Source organism: Protopterus annectens, chromosome 5.part0 (genome assembly GCF_019279795.1).
Source record: "Protopterus annectens isolate FY-2018-M chromosome 5.part0, PAN1.0, whole genome shotgun sequence".
In the NCBI taxonomy this organism is placed as follows: domain Eukaryota; kingdom Metazoa; phylum Chordata; order Ceratodontiformes; family Protopteridae; genus Protopterus; species Protopterus annectens.
The window spans coordinates 1851803996-1851821495 of NC_056735.1; the positions used below are offsets into that span (position 1 = coordinate 1851803996).

General features: G+C 42.7%; 1 protein-coding gene across 1 annotated transcript in view; it reads right to left on the bottom strand.

The window, feature by feature from the left end:
- The window catches only part of SERPINE3 (serpin family E member 3), a 144731-nt gene that overhangs the window by 39376 nt on the left and 87855 nt on the right, over positions 1-17500 (bottom strand). The window lies entirely within an intron of this gene.

The window sequence follows — 17500 nt, forward strand, 5'->3', positions numbered from 1 at the left end:
TCTTTTTTGTGAATCCAAAACTTGTTTTCCTTCCTACTTAAAAAAATCTTTCATTTTAGTAATGGTACCTCCAAAACAGATTTTCTTATTTGGAGAATCTGAGGAAAGACTATCTTCAGATTATGACTCACAAGCAGTCACAGAAGAGATATACAAGGCATATCCTAACCCTTCTTGTTCAGTTGCAGAAAGGGTTTCCTCTTCAGAGGAAGAAGGAGCTCTCTTTCTTAACCTAGAGTGGATAAAGAAGCTGGAAAAGATGGGTGAAGAAATTGGATGGTTTTAAAAAAGCCTTTAGCAAAATTGAAACAATCCATCTAGGATCCTTTTTGAAAAGAGAGAGCAGTAGGAGGAGACAGGTGCTTTGTCTTTTGTGTGCATTTTTTTGAAGTCTTGAGATGTATGATCTTAGATGAGGAATCCATAGGCTGGACTTCCATGAATGACTCACCAATGTCTTCCCTCATCATTCGTTAGTGTATGCTTCCCTCTCCCTCAGACAAGAAGAAATGTGGTTCTCCCTTCCTGGGCACTTCTGACAGATGAACTGTGTGAAGGGATATGCAAGGTTCCTAGGCCATAGTGGCCTTTGAAGGAGACTTACTAGAGAGCCCATAAGAAACAGACAGAAGGTCCAAGAGCTATGTAAGCATCTCAGGGGAGTCATCAGTCTCAGTTCATAGAAAAGAGGTTGACATCCAGGCTCCATTAATTAACTCTTCAGTCAATTTCCTTTTTCTATTTTGGTTGAGGGGAGAAGTTGGCATAATGGTTAAGGTCGTCACCTAGCATGCACAAGGTAAGCTCAAGCCGATGCCTGTTTGGAGTCTGCGTGTTCTCTCTGCGTCTCTGTGGGGTTCCTCCCACCTCTGAAAAACATGCTGAGCATTTTCATCTCAAACTCACCCAAAAATGGAGCTGTGCACAGAAGCACAGACTCTAGATGCTGCACTTTAGGAGGAAAAGTTGTATAGATCAACCACTTCGGGCATCTATTGTTGTGCACAGTATCCTCAGGATAGGAGAACATGGATCACAGACTACACACTGTGGCAGGGATAGCCACTCAACAGTGTAAAAATATGGCTGTAGGTGATTTGGTTGTGTTGACTAATGTCACCAAATGAGCATGGGCATTTGCCAGTGATAACTGTGTTGAAGACCCGGCCTACTCTGACCTATGGCTGGGACCCATACTAATGATGGGAGGGGTGTTTTTGCCTCTACTGGCCAGTGTGGGGTTGCCACAAAGCCCAGCAGCCCTGGATCAATAAGTTACTGGCTGGCTGATATCCAATTGCCCTGTTTGGGTTACATGAGATAGCTCTGCTGATCGAAAAGCTGGATATAAAACCAATCAACCTGCCAAGCATGAACTATGAATTGCTACACTTAATGTAGGTTCACTAACAGAGGTCAGCTTGGAAGTGGATGACATGATGGTAAGGAGGAGGGTGGACACCATGTGTAAATTACAGACAAGATGGAGGGGCAGTGCAGCAAAGTCACTTTGCTTGGGGTCCAGAGTCTACTACACAAGAGGAGGATAGGTTAGAAATGCTGTGGAAATTGTGGTGAGGGAGAGGTTTCAGAGGTAGTGAGGTGAGAGATGTTATCAGAAATAGAGACAGACTCATGGCAGTCAGACTCCAGCCTAATAATAAGGCACTATTCAGACAACAGCTGCCTGTCCTACTAGATAAAGTAGGACAGCATGAATTGGTATTGATGATGGGTGACCTGAATACATGTATTGGGGCAGACAGAAAAGGATATGATGACTGCCTTGGTCCAAATTGGTGAGGCAGCAAGAAAAAAGAAGGAGAGGCCATTCTACACTTCTGTCTGGCAAATGGCTTGATAGTAGCCAACACATGGTTCAGAAAGAGAGGCAGTCACAATATCTCATACAAGATTGGCCAGCATGCAACTCAGGTAGACTTCCTTGTAGTAAGGAAAGTGATTGCAAAGTCATCCCCAGTGAAACAGTTGGCCTACAGCATAAACCACTGGCTGCCACAATCAGCAGCAAGCACTGGTCAGAGAAGGCCGGGGTCAGCAGAGACCATGCTGAAGACCTGGAAGTTGGCCGGACAGAAAGCACTGAAGCTTAAGGAATTGCTCAAGGTTCTAGCACCTCAGTAGGAACAGTAAATCAGTGTAGATTAAGAAGAATGGCAGTGCCTCAAAACAGCACGTGCGAGGACTACAGAACAGATATGTGGCCAAGCTAGGTATGGAAATAAGGTACATAAGGAAATCTGGTGGTGGAATGCAGAAGTCCAGAAAGTCATGAAAAGAAAGAAGGAGTGCAGGAAAAAAATGGGAGATTGAAAAGATGGACCAGGCTAGGAAGGAATACTGGTTGGGTAACAAAGAGACTAAAACAGGAGTTACAAAAGCAAGGAATAAGGCATCAGAGGCACTGTACCAGCTTCTGGAAACTGACATAATAGATGGCACAAAGAAACTATATCAGGTTGCAAGGCAAAGACTGAAAGATAAAGAACACAGTCAGACACCCTTCATAGGAGTTGCCAGCAACAACCTGCTCATCAGTCCACAGGACATCAAAGGCAGATGGAAGGAGTACTTTCAGCAGCTTCTGAATGAAGGAAACCCCACATAAGCTGTACTGCCTCAGACACAGCCTATGATAAGAGAAGAGGAGGAGTCCACCACAGAATAAGTAAGAACATCACTGTGAAGATATGTGAAGACTGCCAGCCTAGTCAGATAGAATTTTGAAGATAAATGTAATTTGTAAATATTAATATAAGCCAAAGACTTGTTCTCTTAAATGGAAGAAAATTGTGTTAAATGTGGAACTGCAAAACTGTAACAACAATGCACTCTGCTGTAGGAACACTAAGTCAAGCATTGTATAATTCTTTGATCACAAAACCCGGAGCCGAGATATCTGGATGAAGGAATTCTTGCTTTTGTTTTGAGACTAGAGTTAATTGTTAGAATTTGCATGAATAATGTTTCTGATTGCTGTAGCTTCCTGACCAGGTGCTAGATCAAAAGGGCTGTTATGCTCTGAGCTTCTGTTAGCCCAGGAAACAGAAAATAACGATGTAATCTGAAATTAGTCAGTGGTACTGTGTTATCAATTTAAGGACAGAGAGACTCAGAGCATTTTCCATTTGTTTTGAGAACACCCAACATCACCAGCACTCTGTCTATGCTCTATATGTAAGTTTATTTTAGAACTGTGTTTTCTCTTAGATATAGCTAGGAAATGGGAAGATTAGGTTAGATTTTTTCTGTACTGATGTCAGAACTTTTCTACTGTATTATTTTAAACATTTCTCTGTGATCTCTGAACTCTTGACTAGCGCTGTATAGTAAGAAGTATTGTCTTGCGTTTTTATTATTTGTTATTAAATATTTTTAAGCCTTTCAACTGTGGCTGTTTTGTGTACAGACAATTTAAGAGTACATTCCATGTATATAGTGATACTGTCCAAGTCACTCCAATACACTTTGATGTTCAGTCACACTTACCATTTGGATAATAATATTGCACAATAATAACTGGACACCCTTTAGTAAGGGCCTTTTTAGTAGCTGATTAGTACGGGTCTTGGTGGCAGTGATTACTACCTTATAGCCTGGACAGAAGGGGCACAGCTAGTGAACCTGTGCCAGCCTTCCTGAGAAGTGTCTGTGTGGTTGTATATAAATCATATCTCAAAGTGTGTGTGTGTGTGTGTGTGTGTGTGTGTGTGTGTGTGTGTGTGTGTGTGTGTGTGTGTGTGTGTGTGTGTGTGTGTGTGTGAGCTAAGCACTGGTTGGACAGACAGAGTGCTAGGAGGACTTGGCTTGGGACCCTGGCTAAGGATCCCACTCTATAGCTGTGCCAGTGGGGAGTCTTATTGGGGATCTGGAGAGAAAGGGAGAGACTAGCCCCAGATGGACTATGATCTTTGTGTGCTCTTAAGGGAAATTGTACTGTACTATGTGTGTATTTGTTATCCTCCCCTATGTGGATGCCCCTCACTGTTGTTAGTGGTGAGGATTGAGGTTCCTTGATTGCTGGGCCAGTGCACCGGTGTCACATATTAATTGTTTGGCAGTGGTGGGATATCCACACCACATATTAATTGGTTGGCACATACTAATTGGCTTGTAGTTGTGTGGGTAGTGTGAATTCCTGTAGCTTGTGTACAGTGATCTTGGAAGGTATTTTTGTACTTTAAATCAGCCACACAATGAATACTCAGAGTTCAGATCACAATTCTTTTATTTCTTTTGTTAGCTTAGTTAGTCAGGGAGAGCAGGCAAGCATGTCAGCAGAGGAGTAGGGAAAGCTGACAAGGAGCCAGTTGGCTATGTGCCAGACTAAAGGACTGGTGCAGGGAAACCTGACTAAGGCAGTCATGATTGCAGCTTTGGTCACAGCTGCATCAGAAAACAGCAATCAGGAGGATGATCAGACAGACCGTGGAGATGTACAACACTCAGAGAATGGACAGCTCAACCTTTCTGCAGAGGACTTAAAAATCCATCTGGAGCTAAAGAGACTTGAGTTGGAGGCCAGGCATTTGGAAACAGAAGCAGCAGAGAGACTGAGATGTCTACAGGCTGAGGAGAATGAAAAACTGTTATGCCTGGAAGCTGAGGAGAAGGAAAGGCAGAGGCAGCACAAAAAGGAGATGTTGACTCTTCCCTAGAGTCATGGAGGTAAGGGAGTAACTGGACCCCAGAAGCACATAAGGTCAGTAAATTTCTTCCGCAGTTTAGAGGGGGGTAATTTTATAGTTTCATTCATATGTTTGAGAGGGTATGTAAACAGTATGATGTTGACCAAAGGCTCTGGGTACAGTTCCTGACCCTCTTACTCCATGGTAAAGCTGTAACTAAACTTGTTGATTGTGAATATTTTAATTATACTGCTGTTAAGAACTGTTTGTAAGATTTTTTTAAGCTAACACCTGAAACTTATAGGAAAAGGTTTCGTGAGCATAGACACAAGGCAGATGAAAGTGTGTGTGAATATGTTGCTGAACTGATAACTTATTTTCATAGGTGGGTGAGTGTATGTCAGTTCACCACTTTTAAAGGGCTGGCAGACCCTTTGGTGAGGGAACAAGCCCTTAACATTTTGCCTGAGGACATGAGGATCTAGTTAGCTGATAGACAATCTGCTACTTCAGAGGAGTTGGGGAAGAAGGGAGACCTATACCTAGCAAGCAGGGTATCCCTGCACAGGAAAGGGACCCCCATTACTGCTCATGGGTCTAAAGGAACCCATAGTTGGCAGCCCAGACTGCTCCAACAGAATCCACCAGTAGCAGGGGAAACCACTAGTCCAAGTACATGTCCAGGACCTAGGGTTAAATGTTTTGAATGCAACCAGTGGAGCCATGTGGCATACAGATGTCCATGGAGGCAAGGTGAGGAACAAAAGGTGAGACAGCCAGTAAGTGGGAAAGACAAAATTCCAATAGTAGATTGTCTTGAGACAACAAGGGTACTGAATTACCATCCTGCAGATGTCCTGATAGGGAAGGATTTGGATGAGGCAGTACAATATGTTAATGCAATTACACGCAGTCAGGCTTCGAGACAAGCATGTTGGTCTGGTAGCCTGGGTGAGACCCAGACAGACTGCATACTTGCAGCCAGGACTGGTGAGGTGGTTATTTCATGGAGGAAGCTATGCTGTATCAGTGAGACTGAAGGTGAGCCACCACTGCTTGTGGGTACTGATGTTCCCTTGGACAGAGTGACTGCAAAGGTAGAGGTGCGTAGTAGTACCCAGGCTGACAGTGAGTCACTGCTGTCAGAGGATGCCAGAATTCCTGTGGAAGGGGAGCTGGGAAGGGTTACAAAGAGAGAGTTGAGACAGGCTCAGCTCTCAGACCCTACATTGCAAGGCTTGAGGAAAGTAGCTATTGAGGCACCTGATTCTCAAGGGAAGGGGAAATCTGTATACTGGGACAAAGGGTTACTGTATAGAGTGTGGACCCTGAGGGAGGGCTAGAAGGTGAGAGGGTACAGCAGTTGGTAGTGCCTAGAGCCTACTGTCTGGCACTTCTAGCCATAGCCCATAATATTCCCTTTGCAGGTCATATGGGCATAAAACATACAAAGAGGCATATTATGCAGAACTTCTATTGTCCTGGAATTTCAAGAGATGTAACAGGATACTGCAGGACCTGTGAGCAGTGAAAAAATGTAGGCAAGGCAGAAGACAAGGTGAAAGCTCCTTTGATGCCTTTCCCTGTGACTGAAAAGCCATTTCAGAGGGTAGCTATGGATATTGTGGGGCCTCTGAGTACCCCAAGTTCCACAGGGAAAAATATATCTTAGTGGTAGTCGATTATGCTACAAGATACCCTGAGGCAGTGGCTCTGTCCTCTATTGAGGCAGAAAAGGTTGCAAATGCTTTGTTAGAGATTTTCAGCAGGGTAGGCTTCCCAAAAGAAATACTGACTGACAGAGGTGCCAATTTCATGTCAGACCTGCTGGCTTGTCTGTGGAAGTACTGTGGGGCAAAGCACCTAAAGACCATCCCCTTTCATCCCCAGACTAATGGTCTTGTTGAGAGGTTAAACTCTACAATCAAGTCCATGCTACGGGCATTTGCAGATCAGTTTCAGAGGGAGTGGGACAAATATTTGCCTCATCTGTTGTTTGCTTACAGAGAGGTTCCCCAGGAATCCACAGGTTGTCACCCTTTGAGTTGTTGTATGGGCATAGGGGGAGGGGACCTCTAGATTTAATTTGTGATGAATGGAAAAGTGAGTGTGAACCTCACAAGGGGTCTGTTGTGGCATATGCCCTAAATCTCAGGACAAGGCTCAGGGAACTCATGGGCTTGGCCCAGGAGAGCCTGGCAGAAGCCCAACAACAGAAAAAGGTATGGTATGACAGGAATACTCAAGGTAGAGAGCATACTGTAGGGCAGAAGATAATGGTTCTCATTCCTGTCAGACACAACAAGCTGCAAGCAGCTTGATGGTAAGAAAGGTAAGTGATGTTAACTACATGGTGGAACTGCTAGGCAGGAGGCAGGGGCACAAGTTGTACCATGTTAACATGATGAAGCCATACCATGATAGGGAGGCCCTTGTGCTGAGTATTTACAGTGGCTTGCAGGTGGAGTCTGAGGGAGGTCTGGTGACTGATCTCCTCAGTGAAGCTCGGACAGACACCTCAGTGGAAGGGGTAGCAATGTCCCAGCAGCTATCTCCTACCCAGGTTTGAGAAATCCGAGTAGTGTTACAGGAATTTGGGGAGATGTTCACTGGGAAACCAGGGTGCACCCACCTGGTACAGCACTGGGTGGATACAGGACCCCAAAGGCCTATTAGGCACGCCCCTTATAGGGTGCTTGAGAGAGTCAAACAGACTCTGAGGGAGGAGATGCATGAGAATTTGGAACTAGGGGTAATTCAAGAGTCCAACAGTCCCTGGGCCTCCCCAGTGGTGCTGGTGCCAAAGAAGGATGGCAGCACCAGGGACTGTATGGACTACAGGAAATTAAATAGTCACACAGAGTCAGATGCTTACCCCATGCCTAGGACAGATGAGGCCCTAGAGCAGCTGGGTGGGGCTAAGTATCTTACAACCATTGATCTTACCAGGGGTTACTGGCAGGTGCCCTTGACTCCCAGTGGTATACAGAAGTCAGCCTTTGTGACTCCTTTTTGCTTGTATGAGTTCACAAAGATGCCCTTTGGGATGAAAAATGCCCCAGCAACTTTCCAGAGGCTGGTAGATCATATCCTAGCAGGAGCAGGAGGGTTTCCCCTCGCTTACCTAGATGATATTGCCATCTACAGCCATTCCTGGCAAGAGCACCTTCAACATATCAGGGAGCTGCTGGACTACATAGGGCAGTGTTGACCATTAAGCTGAGCAAATGTCAGGTGGGTATGGCAGAGGTCTCCTACCTGGGACATAGAGTGGGGAGTAAGATCAGGCCAGAACCTGCCAAAGTAGAAGCCATTCAGGTATGGCTTGCACCTGTTACCAAAATGCAGGTGAGGGCATTCTTAGTGACAGCAGGGTACTACAAAAAGTTTGTCCCCAGTTATAGTACCATAGCTGCTCCCCTCACAGACCTGTCAAGGATGAACAGGCCAGATGAGGTAGTGTGGACCACAGCATATGAGCAGGCATTCCAGAAGCTTAAAGAAGCTTTGGGAGGACCCCCTGTGTTAGCCAGTCCAGATTACAACAAAGAATTTGTTGTGCAGGTGGATGCTTTGAACCATGGGGTGGGGGCTGTACTTAGCCAGATTTCTTCAGAGGGAGAAGAGCACCCAGTAGTTTATCTCAGTTGTAGGCTCCAACCCAAGGAGGAATGCTATATAGCTGTAGAAAAGGAATGTCTAGCCATAGTGTGGGCACTGCAGAAACGTCAGCCTTATCTGTATGGAAGAAAATTCACTGTAGTGTCCGATCACAATCCCCTAACATGGTTATACAGAGCCAGCCAGCAAAATGCCAAGTTGCTAAGATGGAGCCTAGGGTTGCAAGCATATATGTCAGTGCAGCACCGCAGTGGGAGTAGCAATGCCAATGCAGATGGGCTCTCAAGACAGGGAACGGAGTAAGGAATATTCAGACAGACCTAACCCTCTCAAGCAATGTTTCTCAAGGGACACTTGAAAAACTAGCTTGAGTTCTCCGGGGGAAGATATGTTTAGACATGTGAAGGGTGCCAGCCCAGCCATATAGAATTTTGTAAATACAGGCTTGTTCTCTTAAATGGAAGAAAATGATGTTAAATGTGGAACTGCAAAAATGTAACAACAGTGCACTCTGCTGTAGAAACGCTGATATAATTCTTTGATCACAAAACCTGGAGCTGAGATGTCTGGATGAAGAAATTCTTGCTCTTGTTTTGGGACTAGAGCTAGTTGCTAGAATTTGGATGAATAATGTATTTTATTGCTGTAGCCTCCTGACCAGGTGCAAGATCAAAAGAGCTGCTACACTCTGAGCTTCTGTTAGCCTGGGAAACAGAAAATAATGATGTAATCTGAAATGAGTCAGTGATACTGTGTTATCAATTTAAGGACAGAGAGACTCAGAGCATTTTCCATTTGTCTTGAGAACATCCAACATGACCAGCATTCTGCCTATGCTCTATATGTAAGTTTATTTTAGAACTGTGTTTTCTCTTAGATATAGCTAGGAAAAGGAAGATTCAATCAGTTTTTTCTGTATTGATGTCAGAACTTTTCTACTGTACTATTTTAAGCATTTATCTGTGATCTCTGAACTCTTGACTAGCACTGTGTAGTAAGAAGTATTGTCTTGTGTTTTTATTATTTATTATTAAATATTTTTAGACCTTTCAACTGTGGCTGTTTATTTAGAGATAATTTAAGCTCTAGAGTACATTGCATGTATATATTGATACTGTCCAAGTCACTCCAATAAGCTTTGCTGTTCTGTCACACTTACCATTTGGATAATAATATTGCACAGTAATAACTGGACACCCTTTAGTAGGGGCCTTTTTAGTAGCTGATAAATACGGGTGCTGGTGGCAATGATTACTTCCTTATAGCCTGGATAGAAGGGACACAGCTAGTGAACCTGTGCCAGCCTTCCCCAGGAGTGTCTGTGTGGTTGTATAAAAATCATATCTCAAAGTGTGTGTGTGTGTGTGTGTGTGTGTGTGTGTGTGTGTGTGTGTGTGTGTGTGTGTGTGTGTGTGTGTGTGTGTGTGTCAGCTACTTGGGCAGGGACATGAAGCTCTGGTTGGACAGAGAGAGTGCTAGAAGGACTTGGCTTGGGACCCTGGCTAAGGATCCCACTCTATAGCTGTGCCAGTGGGGAGTCTTATTGGGGATCTGAAGAGAAAGGGAAAGACCAGCCCCAGACTGACTGTGATCTCTGTGTGCTCTTAAGGGAAATTCTACTTTACTGTGTGTGCATTTGTTATCCTCCCCTATGTGGATGCCCCTCACTGGTGTTAGTGGTGAGGATTGAGGCTCCTTGATTGCTGGGCCAGTGCACGGGCATCAAAAGTACTAAGGAAAATTAAGTCAGGGAAAGCAGCAGGCTCATATGAGGTCACAGCAGATATGATAAAGATGTTGGGTGAGATAAGGGAGAACTGGTTCCTGAAGGTACTCATAGCAGGATGGAGAGAAAGGTGTATCCCACATGACTGGAGAATAAGCATACTAGTGCCATTGTTCAAGAACAAATGGGACATTTAAACTGTGGGCAGTGCAGAGATAATGGAATTCTTGTTACATTGCATGAAAGTTCTGTAGAGAGTGTTTGATGAAGGAATGCTCAGAGTAGCAAAAAGTAAGATGGCAGATGAGCAATTCAGATTCAGGTCAGGATGCAGCAAAACTGACTCAATGTTTGCAGTGAGACAGATGCTTGAGAAAATGCTAGAAATGAGAAAACAGTCCAACTGGGCATTGCTAGACTTAGAGAAAGCATATGACAAGGTCCCAAGAAAGCTGATTTGGCCAGTCCTACAGTGGTTCAAAGTACTAGAAACAAGGCAGAGTTAGTGCAAGCTATGTACAAGGATCCAATGACCCAAGTATGAACAGTATTCGGTCATACTGCTGTTCTTACTGGCAATGGACTACATTAGCAAACAGATCAGAGGGTTCAGATCAACAAAGTTGCTGTTTGCAGACAATGTGGCATTAAAGGCAGACTATGAGCAAAAACTTCAGCAAAGGACAGGGGAACGGAATACAAACTGAAGGCACATGGGATGAAACAGAGTACAAATAAGACAGTTGTAATGGCAGCAAATGGGGGAAATCAGAAGAAGCTGAGGGCTGAGATAGAAGGGAAAATAGTGGAACAGGTTAACAGCTTCAAGTATCTGTGAGGGGTGCTTGAGGAGAAGGGAAGTTTGAATGAGGAGGTCTAAGCTAGAATCAGAGGGGCTGCAGACAACTGGCACAGTGTTTCATGTGCAGTGTATGACAGAAGAATGCCAAAGAAGCTGAAAAGTAAGGTGTGTAAAGCAGTGGTGCGACCAGTACTACTATATGGTACAGAAACCTGGTCAGTAAAGGCAGAGCAGTTGAGATAGCTAGAGGTGGTGGAGATGAAGTGCCTGAGATGGGTGGTAGGATGCACACTGTGTGACAGACTAAGAACTGAGGACATAAGAGCAGAAGCCAAATTAGTTCCAATTGCATAAAAGGTTAAAGAGAACAGATTATAGTAGTTTGGGCATATGAACAGAAATGCAGAAGGCAATAGTGAGGAAGATTTGGGACAGACAGGAAGAAGGCAAGAGGAAATGAGGGGTGTCCTGCAAAGAGGTGGATTGATTGTGCGTGACAGAAGACCTGTGACAGTCAGGCATGAGTGTCAAAGAAGGTAGTAGAGTGGAACTGAATAGAGATAGAGATAGACAGCAACAGTTGACATGACACTCATGCCTGACTGTTGCTATCTATCTCTATCTCTATTCAGTTTGAGTGTCAAAGAAGGTAGGAGAGTGGAACTGAATAGAGATAGAGATAGATAGCAACAGTTGACATGACACCCCAACCCCATGCAGTCTTTGGGGGTTGATGAAGATGATGATGATTTTGGGGGGAGAAGTCCACTGCTGAAGAATCAGATGACATAGTAGCTCATGCCAAGTTTCTCAGGCATTTGTTCTCATGAACAATTTTGAAGAAGTTGAGTGTACTCCTAACAGTTTTTGGTGTAAAAGAAAGACAGACTTGATATGACTTAACAGTGTGTTCTTCAGTTACACAAAAAACACAATTGCTATCTCTGTCCTTATATTTGCCTACCACAAGAATGTTTACCCTTTTCATATGCGATTGCTTTTAAAAGTTCTTTAAATAAGAAGGAAGGTTCTCCAAAGGAGTACTTATTTGTATGATGTGGTAGCTGAGGCCAGCTGTCAGTACTAAACATCTGCATAAGCGTACTATCAGCAAGAAAGTTCTGCGTTTTGTTGTGTCCATACATCCCACTTATATTAGCACATACTCTTGTGCTAAGGGTGAACATACGACACATGAGGAAGAGGCCTGAAGCTTTGTAGACTAGGTGGATGTCCAGTTTCCTTGGCAGGATATATCTTATTTGAATAATGGCTACTGCAACAGTGATCTAATACAGAACATGTGAAGGTTTCATAAACCCATCAGTGTTCCAGGCAGCCAGTGGCCCTTCAAATGGCTCACCAGTTCTCTGACACCATCTGACTTGACTGACAGCTTGAAGGCTCTCAGGAGAGAGCCAGTATCACCATTAATCATAGTCTGTAGCCATAAAACCAAATGAATGGCTCACCGCTACCTTGCCACCGCCACTCTCCATATTGGCCAAAGTGTCCACAGGGAAGTTGCCCCTATACTAACAGCAGGACCTTTCTAATAATTTCTAACTCATGCTGCTGGTGGCTGGTGTAAAGATTCACATCACCATAAAGGCCTGCTTCTCCCTTCTTGTGCACATGTGTGTTTAAACATATAACCATGTAAGGACTTCTATCACTTGCATGGCAATGCCAACTCATGCCTTGGTCATAGTGTTGCCTTCCAAAGTCTGCAAGCCTCCACCTGAATGTGGCAAACACAACTGACCATAGCCACATCTCCCTCCTCGCAGGATGAGTAAGCTAGCATCCACCCCTCAGTCCCACCCTACCTCACCTAGCTTCTCTGCTAACAAAGGCACTATTTGGAACTCAGGTCATTGTGACATAGTTAGGGCTTTATTCTTGTATGCCACAAAAACAGAATTGCTGGTCGGACATTAGAAATTTTGCAGACACCTAGAAAATCAAGCAAACCCTTTCAGGCACCTCTATCCTCAGAGTAATGAACAGGTAGCGAGATCAATGTAAACAATCAAAAAAATCTAATGAAGGAATGTAACATTTCAGTGGTTGCAGACTGTTACTTGTCAGTTTTAAGTGTACAAGATTTCACCACTTTTATGAATTGACTTATAACCATCTTCTCTGCCAAAGAGAAGGAGATCAAAGCCTAAATAAGCAATCTAATTCTTATTCTTTGCTAATAGATGTTAAGGAAGAATAAATTTCAACTGTGATAGAGGCACAGAAACTGATCCTTTTAAAAACTGAAACAAAATGTAAAGATACAATTCCTCTGAGTGCACATAGTTTGTCAAGTGTACAAAAGGGTAACGTATAAGCTACAGTTATTTCAGATGCTGCAAGACCTAAATATTATGATGTGAGCTGCTGCTGCTCAGCCTACAGAAGGAATCATAGTTGTCCTCATAAAATAACAGAGCAGCAAATCTCACTTTTTTATGGAACAAATTATCACCTTTTCAGAAAAAGAACAATTCAGATGTTACCCACAAATCATAGCACAAACAAGTACAGAGCAAGGAAGACCAGAATACAGAGGTTTGGACATGCAGTACTATGAAAAGTTAATTAATCGTGATGTTTCGGTTCCACTACCAGAGAGTTTCAGTTCTCAATTTATAACATGATTTTACTATTGCTGCTACTACTACTGCTTCTACTAGCATTGATACTACTACTGCTATTACTACTACTACTACTTCTGAAACTATTTCTACTGCTACAGCTGAGTACTACTACTACTTTAGGACTGCTGCGGCTACTACTACTACTACTACTACCAATACTACTACTAGTGCTACTGGTGTTATTACTGCTACTACTATTACTACTGCTGCAGTGCTGCTGCTATTACTATTGCAGCCATTACTACTACTGCTAGCTACTACCATTACTACTGCTGTTGCTACTATTACCACTACTGCCAGCAACTACTACTGTTACTACTGCAACTATTACTATTGCTAGATACTACTACTACTGTTATTACTACTGCTGCTACTACTACTACAGCTGGCTACTACTACTACTACTATTTATTGATTTATTTATTTTATTTGACATCTGTTTACCAGAGAGGTCCAGCTAGGCTGGTAGCCCATTTTCAGCAGAGTTAGGGGAGCAGAGCTCCAAGTACAATTTAGTAATTACAGCATTATATACACCAAAGAACAAAAGATCACCATAAAGAATTAGGGAAATACAGTACAATATTTTTAACATCATAAGCACAGGAACACAATACAAATGTGCCATTTTAGTGGAGGTCCATTAAGTAAAAAAATCCAAACGTATATATTATATAAAGCAGGCAGCTGCACCTTATAGAATTTGTAGAGTACTATATTCAGAGAGACATATTAATAGGAGTAAAGCCTATATAGTTAGGTGATAGTCAGGAGAGAAGTGGGATGAATAGAAAGTGGGAAAGTTTAAGGGAGCAAATTAGGTTGCAGAGAAGTTAGTTAGAGGATAGGAAAATAAACGCTAGTAGTACAGTCAGCCTGGGGATGAGCAGGAGCAGAGCCAGTTATCATTTAAGTACATCTTGAGTGAGTGTTTAAACATGGGTGGGTTGCTGGTGTTAAGAATGTGTTGAGAGATGGAATTCCATGTCCTAGAGACATGGTTGGAATAAAGAGAATCTCCAAAACTGTTTCTGAATTTAGTGACTTTTAGCAGTAATTTATTGGAAGATCTTAGGGTTCTGTTATTGGAGTAGGTTTGCACAAGGTTTTGGAGGGCTGGCCAGTTATCAGGTTGGTAGATGGTAGTATGGGGGATTGTAAGTTGGTTGAGGGGGTAGGAGGTTGGGAAATTCTAGCCATTTTAGTTGGCAGAGAGGAGAGCGACACAGTGATGGGATCTGTGTGGCAGGTTTGTGGTGAATTTCATAATTTTGTGGTAACGGGTTCTACTTTATTTAGGTCTGATCTTTTAAGGTTTGTGAAGATAGGAGATGCGTACAATAGGACAGACAAAAGGTGGGTCTCAGCAATTGATTACCTGGTGGTGTTGGTAAAGTATGACTTGATTCTATAAAGAAAACCTAGTTTTATGTGGGCCTTTTTGATACTAAAAGATAATTTTTTATCAAATCTTAAGTTGGCGTCGATGGTGACACTGAGTAGTTTGGTGCGATGGACTTTTTCGATTAAGGTGTTGGATGAAGAGATGCTAAAGGGGGGATTGTGGTCAGTAGACTTGTTATTGGAGAAGAGCATTAATTTTGTTTTGCTTGGATTCACAATAAGTTGATGGTTGGAAAGGTAAGAGTCTATGGATAAGTAGGATTTTTGGGCAATTTCTTGGAGGTGCAGAAGTGAGGGTGCAACACAGATGAGTGTGGAGTCATTTGCGTATTGGATGGTAGTGGCAAGGTAAGTAGTGGTGTGAAGTTTGTTGGTAAAGATAGTAGAAAGGAGTGGGCCAAGAATTGAAGCTTGTGGTATGCCAACTGTAACAGGTAACAGGGGGAAGAGGTCATTTTGCCTCTTTACAGCTTGTTGGCAGTTAGAAAGGTAGTTGAGAAGCCAGGAGACGGTTGATTGTGACAGGTTAAGAGATGAGAGTTCATAAAGGAGCTTTTGGTGGAATATGGTGTTGAATACCTTGGACATATCTAGAAATATGGTGGAAACAAGTTGTCCACTATTTTTGAGTAGGTTTACTGTATTAGTGAAACATATGAGAGCAATTGTGGTGCTGTGCTTGGGTCTGAAGCCATGTTGGGAATTGGTTAACAGGTTGTTAGATACTAAATGGTCCAAAAGTTGTGAGTGGATGCATTTTTCCAGGACTTTTGGTAGGAGTGATAGAATGGCTATTGGTCCTTAGTTAGAGAGTTTTGTTGAGGGGGCCACCTCTGTGTAGTGGGATTACGTAGGAAATTTTCCAGAGCTTGGGAACATATTGCTGTGTGATTGAGCTACTGATCAATAGAGATACAGGGTAATGGATGGCATTGATAGCTGACTTGAGATATTCATTTGGTAGCTGATCAACTGCTAGGGCTGTGGGCTTCAGTTTGATTAGCAATTTATTTATTGCACTTTTTTGGACAGGTTTTAGAGAGAAGGAAATGGTGGTAGTTTCTGTTCCTGATGGAATGTATAGTGGTGCATTGTTGTTATTGTTTACTAGAGAAAGTATGGAGTTGGTAAAGAAGGAGTTAAACTGGGTAGGTATACTGTCCTTAGAATTTGTGTTGATGGAGGGTTGGTGTTGAGGAATGGCCTGGTTGTAGGAGTTGTTTAATGACACCCAAAAATTTGGGGGGATTATTTTGGTGTTTATGTTAGATTCTAGTATAAAAATGTTTTTTGTCTTTCTTGATCGGTTTTTTGGATTTGTTTCTTAGTTACCAGTAGCTGACTAAGGAGGCTTGGCTTTTGTTGCTCTGGTATTGGAACCAGGCTTTGTCTCTCTGTTTGAATAGTTGTTTGGTTTCTGTAGTAAGCCATGGGGTGTATTTAGATTTGACCCAGATAATTCTAAGTGGAGCTGGACTATTTAGTATATCAAGGAATTTGGTGTTAAAATATTGAACAGCAACATCTAGTTGGAGATGTTTTAGTTGTGACCAGTTGCAGTGCTGCAGGAGTAATTTAAAAGTTTCTGGTGAAAATGTTCTTTTGTTGTGCACTTGTTTATATAACACATTTTCTGGAGGGGCAGTGGCAATGCCTAAGTAGATAGGTGGGTAGGTGGTCACTTAGGCTGTCTGGGAGGCAAACAGAGTGATAGACTAGAGAGGTTTTATTGGAAAGGGTCCAGTCTAGAACTGAGTGTTTGTTACTATCCTTATCTGTCCTAGTTGAGGAGTATCATTTGGTTGAATCCATACAAGTTTATGACATTATAGGGGCTTTCAGAAGAACAAGTGTGCCAGTCAGTATTGAAATCTCCCATTATTATGGTTTCCTGGCTAAATGTAGATGATGACCAAGAAAGGAGGGTCTCAATTAAGGATGGGTTGTTGCCAGGAGGGATGTAGAATTATATTACTATTACTACTGCTACTAATACAACTACTGCTACTAGTACAACTATTACTACTATTGCTGCTATCTACTATTATTACTACTACTATTACTACTGCTACTGCAGCTATTACTATTACTATTACCACTGCTAGCTACTACTATTACTACTGCTGCTGCTGCTACTACTACTAGTGCTACTACTACTACTGCTACTAGGACTGCTAGTATGCTGTTGCTGCTACTACTACTGCTATTATTACTATTACTACTACTACTGCTGCTGCTAGTACTACTTCTTGCGCTATCAGTACTACTAGTACTACTAAATATTGCTACTATTGCTACTGCTCCTAGTACTGCTATTACTTCTAGTAACTACTAGTATTGTTGTTGCAGAGAGATGTTAAACTTGAAAAGTCTTAGAACACTGTCAATTCCAGCAGTGTTTCATATATGGAAGATTTATTAAAATAAAAATTACCCTACTCAGGTCAGTGCAAAAGCAAAGACATAAATACAAAGAGCGATTCAATCCTTTTATAGAACAGTGGCACAGTTTCTATCTAAAGCAAGGCATTCTTAGAAAGTCTAGCACAGAGTGATAATAGTTTTCCTCATTATGGCTTACCCATCGGAGTGCTAGCTTGATAACATATGTTGCACTGGGCAACAACTTACATAAGCACAGACTGTT